The sequence below is a fragment of the Lissotriton helveticus genome, chromosome 3_2, assembly GCF_964261635.1.
Source record: "Lissotriton helveticus chromosome 3_2, aLisHel1.1, whole genome shotgun sequence".
NCBI classification, from domain to species: domain Eukaryota; kingdom Metazoa; phylum Chordata; class Amphibia; order Caudata; family Salamandridae; genus Lissotriton; species Lissotriton helveticus.
This window is the reverse complement of record NC_136062.1, coordinates 489004306-489024268: the sequence shown is the minus strand read 5'-3', so window position 1 is coordinate 489024268 and position 19963 is coordinate 489004306. Positions and strand designations below refer to the sequence as shown.

At 46.7% G+C, this 19963-nt stretch overlaps 1 protein-coding gene across 1 annotated transcript in view; it reads left to right on the top strand.

Moving 5' to 3' along the window:
- LOC144826090 (uncharacterized) overlaps window positions 1-19963 on the top strand; it is a 279685-nt gene that overhangs the window by 30441 nt on the left and 229281 nt on the right. The window contains exon 2 of the mRNA XM_078684448.1: window positions 9416-9487. The gene's annotated coding sequence lies outside the window, so the exon portion shown is untranslated. The remainder of the gene's footprint in view (window positions 1-9415; window positions 9488-19963) is intronic.

Genomic DNA, 19963 nt, shown 5'->3' with positions numbered 1-19963 from the left:
TTCATACCGCCTCGCTATGCGCAACAACACATTTATCCGTATGTTACATTATTCACACCAGACCAGCAATGCCACTAATTGTTGGGTGTGTGGTCGACTCCCCCCTTTCCAGACACCGAAGGGAGTTCTGCCACTCTTTCCTTATCCATTCTCACACAATGGTTCGTGTGGAGCATGGTCCACGTTAACGTCATCCTCAACAGATATGTCTTTTCTTAACAGTACATGTTTTCCAGACAAGCAAGGTCTTCCCCACAGAACAGGTTTAGATCTAGAAAATGAAGTTTATAATTTAGGTAATTATTCGTCGAATTTCATGGTCCTGAATGTTCAGTCTGATACTACTCCAGACTTACCTGCTATTTCAGTATTACCTGTCAAAGGCGAATTATGTGTCCGTAGTTATGGTTCCATACATGTAGGTCATAGTGACTGTACTACTGTTATCAAGTATAGTAACAGTGGGAAATCTGTTTTCAAAGCTTCACGTCATTCTTATTTTATTTGTGGTCAAACTGCATATGTCCGTCTGCCCCTCGATTGGGAGGGAACCTGTTACATTGCTTTCCTACTGCCACCTGTTTTCCTAGCCCCATCTGATTATCACAGAAACACACATCTAGTACACATTAGACATAGAAGGGAGTCCCCAATTGTCGATTATACTGAAACTACTCTAGAACAGTATACAGATTTCAATAAAGGTTTCTTCTTCTTTGTAGGACCTGTCCAGAATAGTAAACTGATCCGTAGGTTAACAAGAACCCTTGAAGCTGTAGTAAATGAGACTGCCTCTGCTCTAGGTAACCTAACCGAAGAACAATCTGCTATGAGATTTGTCGTTTTGCAAAATCGTCTCGTCCTTGACGTCATACTGGCCGATAGGGGCGGGGCCTGTAGAGTCATCGGATCTAGTTGCTGCATTTTCATTCCAAATAACGCGCCGTCTGTTTATTCAGCTATAACCAGACTTCATAAAATTGCCCATCTGTTACATCAAGATCCAGGCACCTGGACATGGTCAGGTTGGTTCTGGAATATAATTTCCGCATGGGGATGGAAAGTCCTGTCCTTTCTAAGTATAGCAGTAGCGATCATATTTAGCTGCTGCCTCTGTATACAATGTGGCCCTGCGATTTGCGGCATTTGTGCTACCTCTTGTATTCCTAGTCCCAAGCCCCGTTCTAAATCCCGTTCCAAGACAATTCGAGACGAGCAAATGGTACTGTATGAAATGATAGACGGTATCATGAATATTGATGTTTCCTGATGGAAACGTAGTGACAAGGAGGGAATGTGGAAAAGTAAATTTTGCCATGTTCTGTGTCCCTACGCCTCATCCATCATATGTTATGTGTGCATGACCAATATGCATATGTTATTCCCCATGTCTGATTAATGACGCAATTACAGTTGTGTCCACCTCTGGTATGTCAGTTTTCCAGTCCTCGTGAATACTACGAATATCAGGCCTATGTAAAGTAATGTTGCCACGTTTCCCAGTGTGCACGTTATTCCATTATAAAGTCCCCGTTTCCAGGCCTCAACAGGGCCCGGACACTAGATTCAGCTCCTGTCTCCTGAAAGCCTCGCTAAGGAGCGATACAGCCCCCACCTGTATCCTCGACCCTTCACTTACTTCCTGCCTCGCAGTGCCCGGTGCAGCTTGGCTCTGCCTCTGAGTCTGCCAAAAGTATGTTATGATTCCAGCTATCAGTTCAGTCCTTCTTCTCTGCATTCCTAAGCTACTGAACTGCATCAATAGTTTCCGTCATTGTCTAGCCTTCTCGTCTCCACGTTAGAGAAATACTGTATTAATGGTCATTTAATATTCTTCATCACGCACTACATGTAGAATAATGCATGGTCCAGTCTTAGAGTCAAGTTAGCTTTTCCCCTCATGACTTCTAGTTTATATCAACATGTTCCCTAAACATTAGATACCAGATAGGGTTTAGGTACATGTCGCTCCGACCCTCCAGACTCTAGTCTCTGCTCCTAGCACAGAGTTCGTAGCCCCCAGCTTCTCCTAGTAATACGTCATTGCCAGTTTACGCGCACCATTAGGTTAGAGGTCCCGGCTCCTTAGGTAGCCCCCTCCTATGTTTCCGCCCCATTCATGACATATTCTGTTACGTTTGCATCACATGTCTATGTATACTCCCAGTTACACCTCTTTTCACTGTTATCTTTCGCGACTGCTACGCGTCACGCCTTCTGCTCCACCCACTGTTACGCCTACTGCAATGTAATGCTATGTGTTTGCGCTATGTATATAAGTCAATGTATTGTTATTAAATGTTAGCGCGCTCATCCCAGATCAAGCCCCGGCAGCTGCTGGGCCCCAGTTGTCCTGCTGGGCCCTGTCACTCTGTTCCTATGCAGGTTGTCCTGATCCTGTCCTTATGCTGTAATAAACCTGCAGAAACTCCTACTACCTCGAATCTTGACTCTTATTTATTGAGCTATCTGTTATACTATATGCTTAGTCAAAAATAGGGTATTATTTATTTATTTACCACACTATACTTAGGGTAGTTATAGAGCTCAGTATCACCCGGGAGGGTGTCCGGGCATAGACACATGGATAATGTTATGTTATGTTAAGTGTATTTGTAGAGCGCACTATCATCCGGGAGGGTGTCCGGGCATAAACACATGGATAATGTTATGTTTAGTGTATTTGTAGAGCGCACTATCACCTAGGAGGGTGTCCGGGCATAGACACATGGATAATGTTATGTTTAGTGTATTTGTAGAGCGCACTATCACCCGGGAAGGTGTCCGGGCATAGACACATGGATAATACTATGTTATGTCAATACCTCTAGAAAGAGTGGCAGAATTTGATTACCTGGGAATTCGACTGAACGACGCGATGAGCTGGACTGCCCACATTGACAAAATGACATTGGCCCACAAAAGGGTGGGGGGCGCTCTTCTTAAGGAGTTCAACAACTCTTCAAAACATTGTGTTGCCCCTCTACTTGAGATATACAAAGCACGTGCGGTCCCTGCGTCACTTTATGGAGCGGAACTGTGGGGCTTGGGCAAAGTTGACTCACTGAGCAAGGCTGAAAATAAATTCATCAAGGATCTCCTTGCCATTCCATCGAGTAGCCCGACCATCCCAGTGCTCATGGACACTGGCTGCAAAGCCATAAGGGACCAGGCTCGTCTTCGACCCCTTTTGCTTTGGGCACGTTTGTGGAGGGTCCCGGAGCTAAAATCCTATGCCAATGGTCTGGCAGAGGTGATGCACTCTGACGGTTGGCGTAGAATCAAATGGCTGAAGGACATAAAACACCTTTTAGGGGACCTAGGCCTGGACTCTTGCTGGCATAGCCACTCCGCTCCTCCGAAGGAGACTTTAAAAAAACTTTTTTGGGAGTGGGTTTGTGTGAAGCGCTTGAGAAGCCAGCAGCACTGTAAAACCACTGCAGCTTTTCTGCTGTTAAAAGACGCTGTCATGTATGAGCCGTACATGGACATAATATCAGTTGCTATGGATAGGTCCTTGTACATTAAATTTCGGTTAGGAACCCTACCCTTGGCCGACTTTTGCTCGAGGTGGAATAAATCCCAGCCTATATCATGCTTCTGTGCTCTTTGTCGTGTCAAGCCTGAGACGGTGCCACATTTTCTTTTTGAATGCCCGGACTATGGTCGCCCCAGATCACGGTGGCTTGGTCCCATCTGCAGAGAACTGGGTACTCGTCAGCACTCCGTTGCACTCCGGATTCTTTTAACCAACACAGCCCCTCCCATTGTTTGTGCTGTTGCTAAGTTTTTAAAATGGGCTTGGTTGATTAGAATTAGAAGACTGTCCATATCAATTTAATTCTTTTTTTATCTAATTTATGCCGACCTAATGTGTTTTATTCTTATACTAAATGTACAGTCTTACTTTTTTCGACATGCTGTTTTTATCTTTTGTACTGCTTTTATGATATGTGCATATCGAAATAAAGCATCAATCAATCAATCAGTTAAGTGTATTTGTAGAGCGCTCTATCACCTGGGAAGGTGTCCGGGCATAGACACATGGGTAATGTTATGTTTAGTGTATTTGTAGAGCGCACTATCACCCGGGAAGGTGTCCAGGCATAGACACATGGATAATGTTATGTTATGTTAAGTGTATTTGTAGAGCGCACTATCACCCGGGAGCGTGTCCTGGCATAGACACATGGATAATGTTATGTTATGTTAAGTGTATTTGTAGAGCGCACTATCACCCGGGAGGGTGTCCTGGAGCTGTGCAGGTGTGGAAGTCTAGCCTTGAGGGCGGAGTCATTCGACAAGCCAGGTCTTCATCTTCTTACTTAACTCAAAAAGCGAGGAGGAGGCTCTGATGTGTTGAGGGAAGTCGCTCCATGCTTTCGGAGCGATGTATGAGTTGGCGTGGCCTCCGGGTCTGTGTCTGTGTATGTCTATGATGTGTCCGAGTATGAGTCCGGCTGAGGGGGGGTACCTAGGGTGTTGACGGAAGAAGTTGCGGTTGTTAATGTAAGCAGGGCCTTTTTTGTGTAGTGTCTTGAATGTGTGGGTGAGTAGTTTGAACTGTGGGTTCTTATGTATCTGGAGCCAATGGCGCTCTCTCATGTGTGGTGTGATATGTGTTCTGAGTGAGAGGCTGAGGATGAGTCTGGCAGCTGCGTTCTGGGTGGTTTGCAGCCCTCTGGTGAGCTGTTTGATGATTTCTGCATAGAGAGAGTTCCCGTTGTACAGACTGGTGATGAGTGCGTGGATGACAGGCTTCTGGTGTTGCTTGGGAGTCACATGAAGATTTTCTGCAGCATTTTCAGTGTGTGAAAGCTGTGACGACGTTGGCATGGGCGATCATGATCCCCACATCACGTGTGTGCAAGCTGGGGGTGGGAGTAGGTCCTAGGGTGGATGGCCATCAGGTGAGTCCTGTGGGCAGGTGTGGTTTCCAAAGATCAACACATCTGTCGTGTCAGTGTTGAGTTTGAGACAGTTGGATTTCATCCATGTCATGCAGGCGGTAAGCGTGTTCCTTGTGTTGTGGGTTTTATTCAGAGTGGGACAGTATTAGTTGCATGTCGTCGGTGTAGAAGAGGATGGTGATGTAGTAGGCAAGGATGACGTTGGCCAGTGGGGTTATGTAAGTTTTGAAGAGGGTCCGGCTTAGAGATGAACCTTGAGGTGCTCGCAGATGAGATTTCCGGTTTCCAAGGACTAGGATATCAGGTGGACTGTCTGAGTTCTTTTTGTCAGGAAGGAGCAGATCTATCATAGCAGGTCCTTGAGTCCCATCTCGTGAAGGTGTCCGTGAGGTTGAGGTGTGATACCATGTGAAATGCCGCAAAGAGGTCCAATAGGATTAAGGCCCCACTCCCTTCTCTGGCTATGATCATGTGTATTGCATAGGTGGGTGCGTGAGTGCTGTTTCCCTGCTGTGGTGGGGCCTAAATCCCGACTGTGGCCATCTTAGGCAGATCCAGGAAGGATTTGTTCGCTTTGGAAGCAGCTTTGTATTTCTGTATTTTTAAACGCTGATTCACCTGTGCATAATGCGCATAACGCACTGCATATACTTTAGAAAAGGCTAAGTTGGCATATTTCTTAGCAAACTGTTTTTAATGTTGCTCACTTAAAATCATGAACAAACGCCTTTGTGCACCTTGTCTCCCCCGCACTGGGATCCTGAAGCCTCTTGCTTTCCGGTCCGCCACAGCTTGTGCTGGATGAGCGGAGAAAGCCTCTGACATCACTTCTGGTGGAAGCGCGGTTAGCGCTCCGGTGGTTGTGGCACACAAGGCCATAAAATCAGATGCCGGGTGTTGGACTTGGCCCATTTTCCCCAAATTTTTCGCTTTTCACCCCCCTGTTTAGGATGTCTTCCCCATGGTAGGAAAACTGTATAGGCCATGTGTGGTATGAGATGCCCCGTTTAATATGAAAATGTGACGCAACGGTGTGCAGTTATTAATCCCTCATCAAGAAAATGTACCCTGATGGAATGCTGCATTTAAAATGTATGCCATGGCTATGTGTTGTGCTACCTGACTGCAGTAGGTTAGCGGTCTAGATGTTCGGTACCCAGCAATCCCAGCTTTTGGGGGGAAGCATGGCCACCAGGGTGCTCTACTCCTCCCTCTGAGCCAGTTAGAACTAGTTCGCCTGAGAATTCTAGTTGCTTCTGGCTCTGACTGGTAGGTGGGGTGAGGGGCATATAAATAAGGGGGCTGTGTCACCATGTATTGAGATAGAGCTGAAACAGGAACGTGAGGGGAGCTGCTGCCAGGGGATACCGCCACTTGGGCCTGTGTGCTGGACCCTGCTCCCATATAGAACTCCTCTACTGTCCCCAGGGCTAGTGGAAGCCCCACTGCAGGAGTTCAGGCTGCTGTGTAGGACGAGGGCCACTCTACAGTGGAGGATGGTGAAAGCCTACCGCCCTGTTTTGATGAGTCCCCACGAACTGCTGACCTGGCCCAGTCGTGCCTGCTGCTCTGTCCCCTGGCCCCTTGAGAGGTGAGGATGGCCAGCCTCGGTCCCTGAGGCAACTGGGACCTGGCGCCACGCAAGCGCTGCGCCTAAAAGCGCCTGGAAAGGAAGGAGCACCTTGGACTGGACCCCCCAGGAGATGAGAAGCATTACACTGGGGCCCCTGGGGCTTGCTGCTGGGACTGTCTAGGGTTCCCATGTTACCTTTTATGCATAATGTGCTTTCACGCCTAATGTTTTATTTCCTGCTTTCACTCCTAGTGTTTCTTTTCCTCACATTGATATCGCTGATATTTCATATCATGTGATAGCGCCTTGTCTTTATTTCAGCCCTGGAAACTAACGGACTTACCTTTTTCTTGCCTTTCACATTTTCCCTGTAAATAATCCCCCTGATATACTTTGCCCACGGCGCCCGTTGGTGCCTCATCGTGATTACTGTGTCTTACTTTTGCAGGTTGGAGACAATACATGAGTTATTCTTTTACATCCCAACCGGTGTGGTGTCTCTTTTGTGGTGTGCCTGGGGTGTCGTCTGTGCTTACTGCGTGGATGCTACACACATGTCCTCAGCAGTTTGGCCTGCCCGCTCTGCTCCATGCTACCCTCGTAGAATTGGCAACCCCCTTTCTAACACACACACTCCTCAGTACAACCATACACGTGAAGCAGAGGAGGGCATACACCTGTCATTGATAACATTTTTAAGCAAGGCATTCTAAAAGAAGAGATATGGAGCCCATGTAACTCTACTATCACGGGAATTAAATAAACAGGTAGAAAAAGGAGGATAGTAAAGGACCTGAGAAGAATTCATACTATTGTTGTCCCATGTTGCTGTATTGGTTGGTAGAACAAGCAAGATCCAATGCCAATCTCCTGCTTTAAGGTGAAGAGTCATAATTAATTATTCATTTTGTAGGTGTGTTTTATAAAATTACGTTTAGTTGTGCTATGTTTTCATGAACATTCATTGGTTGTTGTCATTTTTACCTCATCTTGAACCATGTCAATAATGTCTTCTCTCTGTCTAACAACTTATCAAATGTACAGGTTTAGGATATTTGCTGCAATTGTTTTATTTTACCCTTTTCCAAAATGCAGACTACATTTCACTCCTCTTACTGATTTTGTACATCAGAACTTTTCCTTGATTTTGAACTAAGCAGATTCTATGTCAGTTTGCTATTTGATATTATAGAAAAAGGTTTTCTTATTTCTCAGCACACATTTGTTGTGGTGGTCTGTCTATCGACTTTACATCTAGAGTTATATCTGAGTCTGGCTTTTGATATAATTTAGAGGTTAACTGTATGTGATCCTTATGCAAATATTATGATGATTATTTCTCTGACTAAGTAACCATTATTTTAAATCTTTAATATGACCTTACTATACTTAATATGACCGAGCTATATGTTTAGGATCAAAACCGGCACCGCACCAAAGTACCTGCAATCCTTAGCGACCCCATACATCCCGGGAAGAGAACTGCGTTCCGAGACCGCTGCAAACTTTACGGCCCCTAGGTTCAAACTAGCGAGAATGGGAGGTAGATCTTTCGCTGTCCTAGGGCCCACTCTCTGGAACAAAATCCCCCCCTATATCTGCAAAGAAGAAAACTATGCTAGATTTAGAAAGAACATAAAAACCTGGCTTTTCCAGAAATAAACCTACTGACCAAATTTACCCCTTACTTCTGTTCATCGCTAAGTCATCGGCGCCGGGAAACCCTTTTTGGGTAGCTGTGCGCCATACAAGTGTAAAAAAATAAAAAAATAAAATAAAAAAATTACTGCTTTCTGTAACTCCAAAGCTAAATGCAAGTGCCTTTACCAAGGGAACGGTCCTTTAAAGGCAGTATTGCCTGCTACGGCTGACTATAAGGTCACTACACTGTTTGCCCCATGAGGGCAGAATGTGTTAAATAATAAAACAGAGGTGTCCCAGAGACCGAGGGGGTTGAAACACCTCCGGTACTCTGAAACCTTTGTTTCACAGTTGTTGCTGTGAATGTTAAACAGTTAACAGTCGCATGCAGGACCACAGGGGTTAATTGTTGAACAGTCACAGCAATAGCTGTGAAAGGAGGCTGAAGTCAGACCCTGGTTCTGCCTGTGCTCGGCTAAACTGCTTTTCATCATTCAGTTGAGCCGGGGAGATGCAGGAGATGAGCAGAATCCCCTCTTCCTTCTTAGATACCAGTGACACTGTGATCTACGGCAGGAGGAAGGGGGGGGCTCCTGTGTGCCCTGCTGCAGGCTTCATCTTCTGCCTTCTCCTGCCCAATCCATATATTTCCGAAAGGCAGAGGCTGCGTATTAGGACATTGTGATGTTGAGAGCAGCAGGCCTATATCAGGTTGTATAGTCTGCTGCTGCTCCGTTGTCTCCAATGGAGGTCTAAACATTTCAATGTTCCAAGCTTTGTCTCGTGAAGGGTTTATTGATACTGACCCTCCGCATCATCCCTTCAGATAAGTTATAGATAAAAAGAACCAACACAATGATGCTTTGCTGCTTCCATTGCTCAGCATTCGAACTCTGCATCAGCTTGAACTTGAATTGCTGTTGCTCAGAGAGCATGGTTTGGACATAATTATGTACAAGGACATTAACATACCTTTGCAAACCAGATTGTTTTGATTTGCAAGTTTCATGATCTGTAAATGGAAAGATGGGGGTTATGAAGACGTGGACTGGGTTGTTAGGGTTTGTTCTCTGAGACTGTGGGTGCGCTCTATATTCACAGAGACCTTTTCCAGCAAAGGATCATGGCTCTTGAACCCAAAAAATGTTTTATTAATAACCAAAGTTGCTTCACAATGGCATCCAGACAACAAGAGATTATTTTGTTTTGTAAGTTCAGGATGGTTATATGTAAAATGTGATGAAGTGTGATAGTCGTCTGACACAAAACCATTTCTTTACTTCCATTCAAGATATTCTGGGATGACCAGGCAGTGCAGCGTGGCTGCCACCCTCGGAAGAACAAAATATAATATAACTGTCAGGTAAGGATTCCTATAAGTCTAAGTTTCCTTTTCCCTGTTTCTTCTTTCTCTATTCCCTTTCTTGATCTCTGTTTTTTTGTCTCTTCCGCTTCAACATTTGACTCCCTCTCTGCACTATTCTTGCTGTTATCAAACTTCTGATAATCCCCTGATGGAGCCACATTCCTCCTGGTACATGTTGGCAGTGTAGTGCGGGTCCAATTCTTTTTAGGTCAGTTTTGCCCAGCAGTTCCTTTACAATTGGCACATTTGTCTCCTCTTCCGGACCACATGACACCATCCTCTCTCTGTCTGTCTTTTGGCGTCTTTTCTCTCTGGATCTGACTTCCATCTCTTTGCGTCCTCCCATCCTGCCCTTTTTTGTCCTGTCTACTACAAGCAAAATACACCGTACTGATGAAAAGCAGCCCCCTCTGAGGCCCCCGAAGCTGCTTGGCTAATCACCTTTAATTCAGTTCCGATGCTATTAAAATAAGGAGGCAGGCGCCGGTAACTGGAAGGCAAGAACAAGGTTTATTTCTCTAGAGGAGAGCACATCTACCGCAGACACCGGGATGTCTCTCAGGGAGGTGTTCTAACTTCAACTGGCTACTTTTATACAGTGTTTCGACAATACAATCTTTATGAGCGGTGTCACGTAAGCTTGGTACCCCGCCCCGGACAAGATGCCATACATTTCGGACAAGTTGGTTCGTACCCTCCCAACCATAAACAGTCGGACATATGATGTTTATCAGGCAGCTGGCCTTTGCCTCAGGGTCAGGAACATGTGAGACTGGTCAGGGTTTAACGTCCTTTACTGTTGATAGGACAACAAGTTACATTGTCCATCTGAAGGTGCATTCTTTGGGGTGCAATAAACCAGGTTTAGTGCGGGACCTTTTGGTATCTACAATCTTTGGTTACATGCACAGGGATGGGGAGGAACAAGGAATGGAGAGGTTTGCGGCAGCAATAGAATGTCGTTCTTAAGCATGTCCGCTCGATTATGGCCCTTAGCACACATACCAAGTCGGTCAGAAGGTTATATAGATACTTGTGGATGTGCAGGTGAAACAGGGGTGAACAACAGAACACAAAATGGTTGCGGTCGATCAAAATGGCTGTGGCCTATGTGTGCGTAGAAAAGGACCATCGGGCAAGATGGCGCAGGTAATGTTCACGATTATCGGCCCAGGTTTCACAGTCCGCCCTTTGAACATGACTAGCCAGCTTGTCAGTTTATTTTGATCCCCATAATGTCTCTTGTTCATATAGTACTCTCATTTTTGTCAGCTGAGTGCCCATAGTCTTAGGGCGCAAGGTGCTTATAAAAAGGGAACGCAGAGGTGGTATACAGTGTACACATAAACAACAACCACATATTGCCAGTACTGGGTTCAAGAGGATCATTAATAACTTCCAACCCCACTCCCTTAAGATGCCCCAAAGCCAATTTCCAAGTGTCTATCAAGCACATGCATCAATATTGCTTTTTGCGATTCCTTAATTGCGGAAAATAAGGAATCGCAATTAAGGAATTGCAAAATGCAATGCATCAAGAAATCGCTAAATAAATTGCGATTTCTTAGTATTCCTTAATTGCGATTCTCTAATTGAGAATCACAATTAAGGAATACCTCCCAATTCATTCCTATGGGCCTAGAGGCCCATAGGAATAAATGGGAAGACATTCTCAATTTGCGATTAGCAATTAGCGAATCGCAAATTGAGAATGCGATTTCAAGGGTGCAGGGGTGTCCAAAGGACACCCTGTTCCACCCCTGAAATCAATTTGTGCACATATGTTGTGCACACACATGCCCTAAGGGCTTGTGTGTGCACAACATGAAACTTTGAAAAATGCACAAAAGTGCATTTTTCCAAGTTTTTGCAAATTACCATGAGGTTCAACCTCTTGGTAATTTGCTCCCAATAATTGCAAATTCCCCATTTTTTAAAGTTTCGTGCATTGCATTTAAGGAATCGCTAAATGCGATTCCTTAAATGCAATCGCAATTTGAGAATTCGCTAATATTTGCGAATTCTCAACTTGCGAGGGCCTTCACCCTTCATGCATTCCAAAAGTAGATTTTGCGATCGCAAACGGCTGATTTTTGTGTTTCGCACCGTTTGCGATCGCAAAATCCGTTGATGCATGTGCCTGTAAGTCTCTGTTCCTTGATGGATTTCCGAACAGTTTGTGGAGATGTTCAATAGCTTCAAAAACAGAAGGTGATGTGTCAGGGACGTATGTGCAACAGCTGGCACCGATGATGCAACATGCTCCTCCGCAGTCCGCTAGTACCACGTCTAGGACCATACGATTTTGTGGAGCCACCAGACGGACTGCCTGAAGCTCGGCAGTGTTGTTGGCGAGGATGCCACCCGTGATGTTCAGGGCAGTTTCAACTGCCTGAGTCAGGTGCCTGATGGCTCGGCTGTTTGCCATTGGTCCCCATAGCGGAACAAGCCCTTTTGCTGCGTTGAGGAATTGTGATGCGTGAATCGTTTTGGCCACCATAAGTGTGATAGGGTATACTCAGATGTGAGTCCCTTGCTCACTGCACCATCAGGATTCAAGCAAGCCGGGCCGAAGACGGCTGCAATGCCAGAAACCGGTCCCCGGAAGCTTGTTTCCTTTCCAGTAAAGAACTGGCTTGGTAGTTTGGTCTGCCCTGTTCCCATGATGCACTGGGACAGGGCCAGACTAATTTGCATGTAGCCAGGTTCTGAACTGGGATGGTGCAGTGAGCTAAAAAACGGTGATGGATCAAGCCCTGATCTTTTGACTGGGTAGGAGTGTTCTGCTTAATTCAGATACTCTGTCCATCACCACCCCCTTTTATGAATCGTTTTGGCCACCATAAGTGTGGTAGGGTATACTCAGATGTGAGTCCCTTGCTCACTGCACCATCAGGATTCAAGCAAGCTGGGCCGAAGACGGCTGCAATGCCAGAAACCGGTCCCCGGAAGCTTGTTTCCTTTCCAGTAAAGAATTGGCTTGGTAGTTTGGTCTGCCCTGTTCCCATGATGCACTGGGCCAGGGCCAGACTAATTTGCATGTAGCCAGGTTCTGAACTGGGATGGTGCAGTGAGCTAAAAATCGGTGATGGATCAAGCCCTGATCTTTTGACTGGGTAGGAGTGTTCTGCTTAATTCAGATACTCTGTCCATCACCACTCCCTTTTATGAATCGTTTTGGCCACCATAAGTGTGGTAGGGTATACTCAGATGTGAGTCCCTTGCTCACTGCACCATCAGGATTCAAGCAAGCCGGGCCGAAGACGGCTGCAATGCCAGAAACCGGTCCCCGGAAGCTTGTTTCCTTTCCAGTAAAGAATTGGCTTGGTAGTTTGGTCTGCCCTGTTCCCATGATACACTGGGCCAGGGCCAGACTAATTTGCATGTAGCCAGGTTCTGAACTGGGATGGTGCAGTGAGCTAAAAACGGTGATGGATCAAGCCCTGATCTTTTGACTGGGTAGGAGTGTTCTGCTTAATTCAGATACTCTGTCCATCACCACCCCCTTTTATGAATCGTTTTGGCCACCATAAGTGTGGTAGGGTATACTCAGATGTGAGTCCCTTGCTCACTGCACCATCAGGATTCAAGCAAGCCGGGCCGAAGACGGCTGCAATGCCAGAAACCGGTCCCCGGAAGCTTGTTTCCTTTCCAGTAAAGAATTGGCTTGGTAGTTTGGTCTGCCCTGTTCCCATGATGCACTGGGCCAGGGCCAGACTAATTTGCATGTAGCCAGGTTCTGAACTGGGATGGTGCAGTGAGCTAAAAAACGGTGATGGATCAAGCCCTGATCTTTTGACTGGGTAGGAGTGTTCTGCTTAATTCAGATACTCTGTCCATCACCACCCCCTTTTATGAATCGTTTTGGCCACCATAAGTGTGGTAGGGTATACTCAGATGTGAGTCCCTTGCTCACTACACCATCAGGATTCAAGCAAGCCGGGCCGAAGACGGCTGCAATGCCAGAAACCGGTCCCCGGAATCTTGTTTCCTTTCCAGTAAAGAATTGGCTTGGTAGTTTGGTCTGCCCTGTTCCCATGATGCACTGGGCCAGGGCCAGACTAATTTGCATGTAGCCAGGTTCTGAACTGGGATGGTGCAGTGAGCTAAAAAACGGTGATGGATCAAGCCCTGATCTTTTGACTGGGTAGGAGTGTTCTGCTTAATTCAGATACTCGGTCCATCACCATCCCCTTTTAAGAATCGAGGAATTGTGATGCAGCAGAGTCTACTTGGACAGTGTCTTTGGAACGCCTTTCTCGATGATGCTCTGAAGGGGCCGTGTAGGTTGGTGGTAGGACAAAGGCGATGTAGCACGCGCCTTCCCAGCCCCGTGGGAGCCAGGTGTAGGCATTGGTTCCGCAGACAAAGTTCATGTTGGGTGAGGCCACAAATGCTGGAGGGTCGGCAGTCTTCAGAGTCCTTGTAATATTGCACGTGCTGTGTCCCACAGTTTTAGTCCCATGGCCTTTGATGCACACAAGGCCCGAGACATTCATCACAGACAGGGCCACGGTCAGCGTTGCAGCAGTTCTTTTCTTGAGGTAGGAAAAGGTGGTTCTGACAGAATTGTTGAAAACTTGGATTTCCACTTGCTCTTTGGAAGGGACATTTATTGGGGATGTTGCACTGGTGGAGTGAGGACAGAAAGGAGCTGTCGTTCTTCCTGTTTTGGTCAGCCAGAACTCGGTGTAGAAACGAGCAATTGTTTCTCCCGAATTGACATTGTCTCTGTAACGTTCTTGGAGGAGCATCATCCAGGTGAGGCAAGACCCATGAACGGAGAAGGGTGACTGGATGAATGGGAGAGATCATTCAGTGGCATGTGGTAGCAGTCCACAGACCCAACAGTTGGAGGCATTAGTAGCAAGACTGTGTTGGTGCAACAGTTGTACAAAGGAGTTGTTCCAAAATTCTTTGCGCCGCTCTCGGAGGTGAGGCGACAGTGATACCAGATAATGTTCTTTCTGGGTGGTAGGTTGCAAAGTGGGAAACATTGTTCTGTGTGCAGGAGCATTCTCTTCAATGATCCAGACTGTGATCATTAACAGGAGACAGGTGAGAAATGCTGCCGCAAGTGCAATTGTCTTTGTGCCGTGTAAGTTGACAGTCTTAGAGGCTTTGCTATTGTTCTTCCCGTGTTCGATATCTTCCATCATCTTCAAGGGGCTCTGTGACTGGCAGGACCACAGACTTTGCTAGCGTTTCACCCTGGTAGCGTTGGCTGTGCTACCGATTTGAGGTTTTCGACTCAGTGAGTGGCCTGGTTTGTCGGAGCACCCTCCTTTTGTTGATCTTAGGTAGTACCCCTTCTAGGACGGCACCGTGGGGTCAGGAACTTCTGTGAGTTGCAGTGTGTCTTCTTGAGGATAGCAACTCAGAGCTGGCCGGTCTTTCGATAGAACTTCCTCGAGCACTTCCAACTCTTCGCAGGTTGCCAGTGTTGGAGGGATTTTCTTGCAGTGGTGGGCATGCAGCCAATTTCGCTTCTCTTCCACTCGAAGGGCAGTTCGGGTGGTGATCAAGACTTGCCAGGGGGCCGTCCACCTCAGCTCCAGACTCTTGGTCCTCTGGAAGTTCTTCACGAGGACATGGCCTCCAGGCTTTATCTCATGTCCTGGGCCCCTGGATACATCTGGCAAGGCTTGCTGCACCTGTTGGTGGATAAGTGTTAGCTTGTCCGTCAGTTTATTCAAATAGTCGGACATTAGTATATCCGGGACACCGTTAATGGAGGTTGGTTTTGGAGCTGCCCAAATGCTCATAGGCCTGCCAAAGACTAGTTCATAAGGAGTTAGTCTGTGCTTGATTGGGGTGGAGCGTTTTTGTAGCATTGATTACCCCCAACCCACTCAGGATGTTCTGTATCACCTCAGCTACGAAGTGGGGGCCGTTATCGCTCAATAAAATTCTACAAAGCCATAGCGAGGGAAGAATTCTTTGAGCAATACCTTTGCAGTGGCTAAGGCGGTATTGTCGCGGGTGGGGTATGCCTCCACCCACTTGCTAAAAGCGCATACAACCACTAGGACATATTTCAGACCATGGCACCTTTCTAGTTGGATGTAATCCATTTGTAGGACTTCAAAGGGGTGGTCAGGGACTCCAAACCATCCCCGTGGTACTACGGTCCTCTTCCCAGGGTTGTGTCGTAGGCAGACTATACATTGTTGTACTAGGCGTTTGGCAGATTCGGCTATCTTGGCATTATGCCATACTCTGGTGATCAGTTCATTCATGGGGAGAAGCCTATGTGTGCGGGTAAATGTGCCATGGTCAATATAGGGATTAAGTAGGCATTGGGCAACAGCCATTTATTCCCATCTTTAGTCCTCCAGCAATCTTCCTCTTCCTTCAGTCCCACCCTTTCCCACTAAGTCAGTACGTCATGCGTGCCTGTTGTCTGTATGTCTCTTACAGTGGTTCTAGCGTTTGTCCACTGTTCGGCTTGTGACCTGGTCACATACATTCGTGTCGTAGTCCTGTTTTCTGCCGTGGTTTGGGCAGTAACGTCAGCTAGTGCGTTTCCTTGTCCAATAAGATCAGTCACTTTCTTATGTGCTTGGCATTTTATCACCGCTAGCTTCTTGGGGAGGAGGACTGCTTCTGTCAATGCGGAGACTAAGTCTCCATGTAGGATGGGTGTACCATTTGAAGTCAGGAACCCTCTCTCCTTCCATAAGATCCCGAAGTGGTGTACTACCCCAAAGGCATACTGACTGTCAGTGTATATGTTGACTGTCATACCTGCTGCTAAAATACAAGCTCGTGTGAGGACAATGAGTTCCGCTGCCTGGTCAGAGCGTTGAGTAATACGGGCTGTCTCTAGAATGGTTCGGGTTGTGGTGACAGCGTATGCGGCTGAGGTGGTGCCGTCATGGAGTTTGATGCAGGAACTGTCCACCCATAGGTGTCCGTCTGGTTCTAAAAAGGCAGTGTCTCTAAGGTCAACTCTACTCTTTGTCTGTTCGTCTGTCAGTGTCACACAGTCGTGTAGTGGAGTCACACCAGGATCGTTCTCGGGTAGTGGTAACAATGTGGCCGGATTGAGGGTGGTGTACCGTTTCAGGGTAATGTGTGGCGCTAGCAAGGTCAGCTCATATCCTGTCAGTCGGGCGCTAGTCAAATGTTGGGTCTTGGTTTGGTTCAGGAGTGTGTCAACCGCATGGGGTACTAACACAGTGATTGGATTGGAGAGCACTATTCCTTCGCTTTTTCGTATTGATACTGCTGTGGCTGCTACAGCACGCAAACACGCTGGCAGAGTTCTGGCTGCTGGGTCAAGGGTGGCAGAGAAATATGTGCAAGGGCGCTGTTTGTTACCAATTGATTGCGTTAGGACAGACAATACACATCCCTCCTTCTCGTGTGTGTAGAGGGAGAATGGTTTGGAGTAATCTGGGGTTCCTAGGACAGGGGCCGAACAGAGTGCATCACGTAGTTCCTTAAAGGCAGTTTGACATTCAGGGGTCCAGGGGAGAGGTGGGGGATGTCTTTAGCTAGGAGGGAGAGAAGGGGTTCGACAATGAGGCCGAAGTTCGGCAACCACTTTCGGCAAAAGGAGGTGAGACCTATCAAGGAACTGACCTGCTTCTGACTTCTGGGGATAGGAATGTCTAGGATTGTCTGTATTCTATTGGGTGTGAGTTTCCTCCCTTCTTTGGATAAGAGGTGACCTAGATAGGTTACTTGTGATTTACAAAATTGTAATTTCTTTCGGGAGACCTTGTGACAATTCTTAGCAAGAAAATAGAGCAGTTTGATGGTGGCTGTGACAGCTAATGGTGTGGTGTCTGCAGCTAGATGGATGTCATCTACATATTGTATTAGTGTCACACCGTCTGATAATTGTATAGCGTCCAACTGTCTTTTAAGTGCTTGGCTGTAGATGCTCGGGCTCTCTGTGTACCCCTGGGGCGCTCTACAAAATCTATATGAGCGAGAATTTAGGGTAAATCCGAATAGATAGCGGCTGTCTTTGTGAATAGGTATGGAGAAAAACGCATTTATGAGGCCGATTACGGTAAAGGTGGTAGCAGTTGAGGGAATTAAGGTCAGAATGGTAGTGATGTCGGAAACTACTGGGTACTGTGGTACTACAATTTTGTTTACTTCCCGCAGGTCAATGATGAAGCGGTAGGCTTTTCCATCTCCCTCTCCCTGTCTCTTTATTATCGATAGTATGGGGCTGTTACAAAGGTTGCTCACTACTTCCTCTACCATCCCTGCCTCCATTAAAGAGTGTATGATGTCCGTCAGTGCCTTCTCACCCTCTGGTGAGATTCTGTACTGTGGTACCTTTGGTAGGATTGCGTCTGGTCGTATTGTCACGTGTACTGGGTCAATCATCATTCGTCCTACGTCCGAATCAGCTCTAGCCCATAAGTGTGATGGTAAAGTGTCCAGTAGGGATGTGTCAGTCTTAGAGATGAGATACATGTGCTGGGAAGGGCTATCTCCTTGGTGGTGGCGGTTGTCATATAGGATGACACACACTCCATCTGGCGAGCACCTGATTGTCGCATGGAAGTGCTTCAGAAGGTCAAGACCCATAATGGCGTCTGGGGTGTTGGAAGAGAGGGGACATGTCATTTCAACGATTTTGCTGTCAAGGTTGAAAGGAATCGGTTTGGACAGAGGGTTGGTGGGGGCGTACCATAAAATCCTATTGAGGTCACATGTGAGCCAGACAAGGGTGCCCTTGGAATCAGTCGTTTGGATAGTGCACTACGTGTTGCTCCTGTGTCTACCAAAAATGGTGACTTTGTGCCCAGGACCTTTGCGATCAACATAGAGCTCGACTGGATCCCTCCCTTGCCCCTGGCTGTCCTATGCAAAGTGATACGCATTGTCGTAATCTGTCTGTTGGTACTGGTTCTGTCTAGGACGGTCAAATGCGTTTACTCTTCCTGCCCTTTCTTCTCTTGCTTCACTTGCGTACCCTCTCCCACGTCCTCTTCCTCTCTGTTCACTTGCTATTTCCCTTGCCCCTCCGCCCCCACCAGCTCCTGATAAGGCCGGGCATTGGGATTTCCAATGTCCATATTCCTTGCAAAATGCGCATTGATCCTGTCCTAAGTCCTGGCATTGCACATATGCTATCAAAGAGTAATTTCTAGGCGGCTGTACTCTAGGGACATTCTGTTGGTATCTTCCCTTATATCGTTCCCTCCCTTTATTCACCCCTTGGAGTTGGGCTATCATTACTCTTTCCTTCAAGTCCTTCTTTTTCTTTTCTGTAGCCCTGTCATTCTCGTTTAGTTGATGTTCATAGTACTGGGCCATTTGGAGAATGGCCGCCGGTTTAGATGCTGCCCAACTACTTTCGCTAGTCTGTAATTTCTGGGATACCTCCGGTAGCAGTCCTTTGACGTAATTTTGCACGAATTAGTGGTGTCCGGTTGCAGTGGACATGTCCTGTCCACTGTAATTAGAGAACACTGTCTCGAATCTCGAGAAATACTTGGAGACATCCTCTTGTGGTTTCTGGCGGCACGCGGGTACTATGGACAAGTCTATCTTTTTCTCCGGTATCCGTGTTTTACCTTCTGCACTATTTTGTCAGGGAGGTCCAATATAGATTTAACCGGTTTTTGGCCAGGATTCAGCTGTTTGTCTAATGTGCTGAGTTGTTCCCAGGTATGACCGAGCAATTTAGTGTAGTCTACCTTCCTAATCTGCTTCCACACATCGGCTGGTAAACATAACCTGAAGAACAAGTCGATGTCAGTAAGTGTCATTATTGTGGACCCCAACGCGATACCTAGTTCTGTGTAAAATGTGGTAGGATTCTTTCATAAATCCGGCAGAGATTTACGGAACGTTAGGATGTCCTGTCTGTCCCATGGCTGATACACCCAATTGTAGACCACCCTCCCTTTAGCGTCCTGATGATTTATGTCGTCATTAGTCCCTTGTCCCCTAGGGGGAACCCAATACAGGGCAGCTTCCTTTATCGGCATCATGTTATCTGGCTTCTCTACTGGGGGTTTTACTAGCTTCGATGTCCTGTCTGTATCTATCCACCCTTGTTCTATGAGGTGGCGGAATACTTCTAACGTGGACGAAAAGAGTTCTGCCACATCGTTGTCATTTTCGTCTCCGATGTTAACTTTTCTGTAAAGAGCCATTAGTTTCCCGGGCCCTACATCCTGATATTTCTCTTCATAGGCAGTAAGTGTGTAGTAACAGAAGCGCACAATGAAGAATCGTTTGTGGTTCTCGACATATGAATTGCATATGTCAGTCACATACTATTCCATTTCTCTTCTCTCCACGAGGGTTTTGACTATCTTGTCAATGTTTGCCCGCTCGTGCGTACTTAATCGTGGGACCCTGGGCGACTCTTTTTCTATTGATCCTATTTCTACTAATGCGTTTGTTGATTTGGCACTTGCTGCAGGTGGCTCGACTGGAGCGGAAACGGTTGCGGCGTCTCCGTTGGTACCTTGCTGTTCTTGCCGTTGTACTACG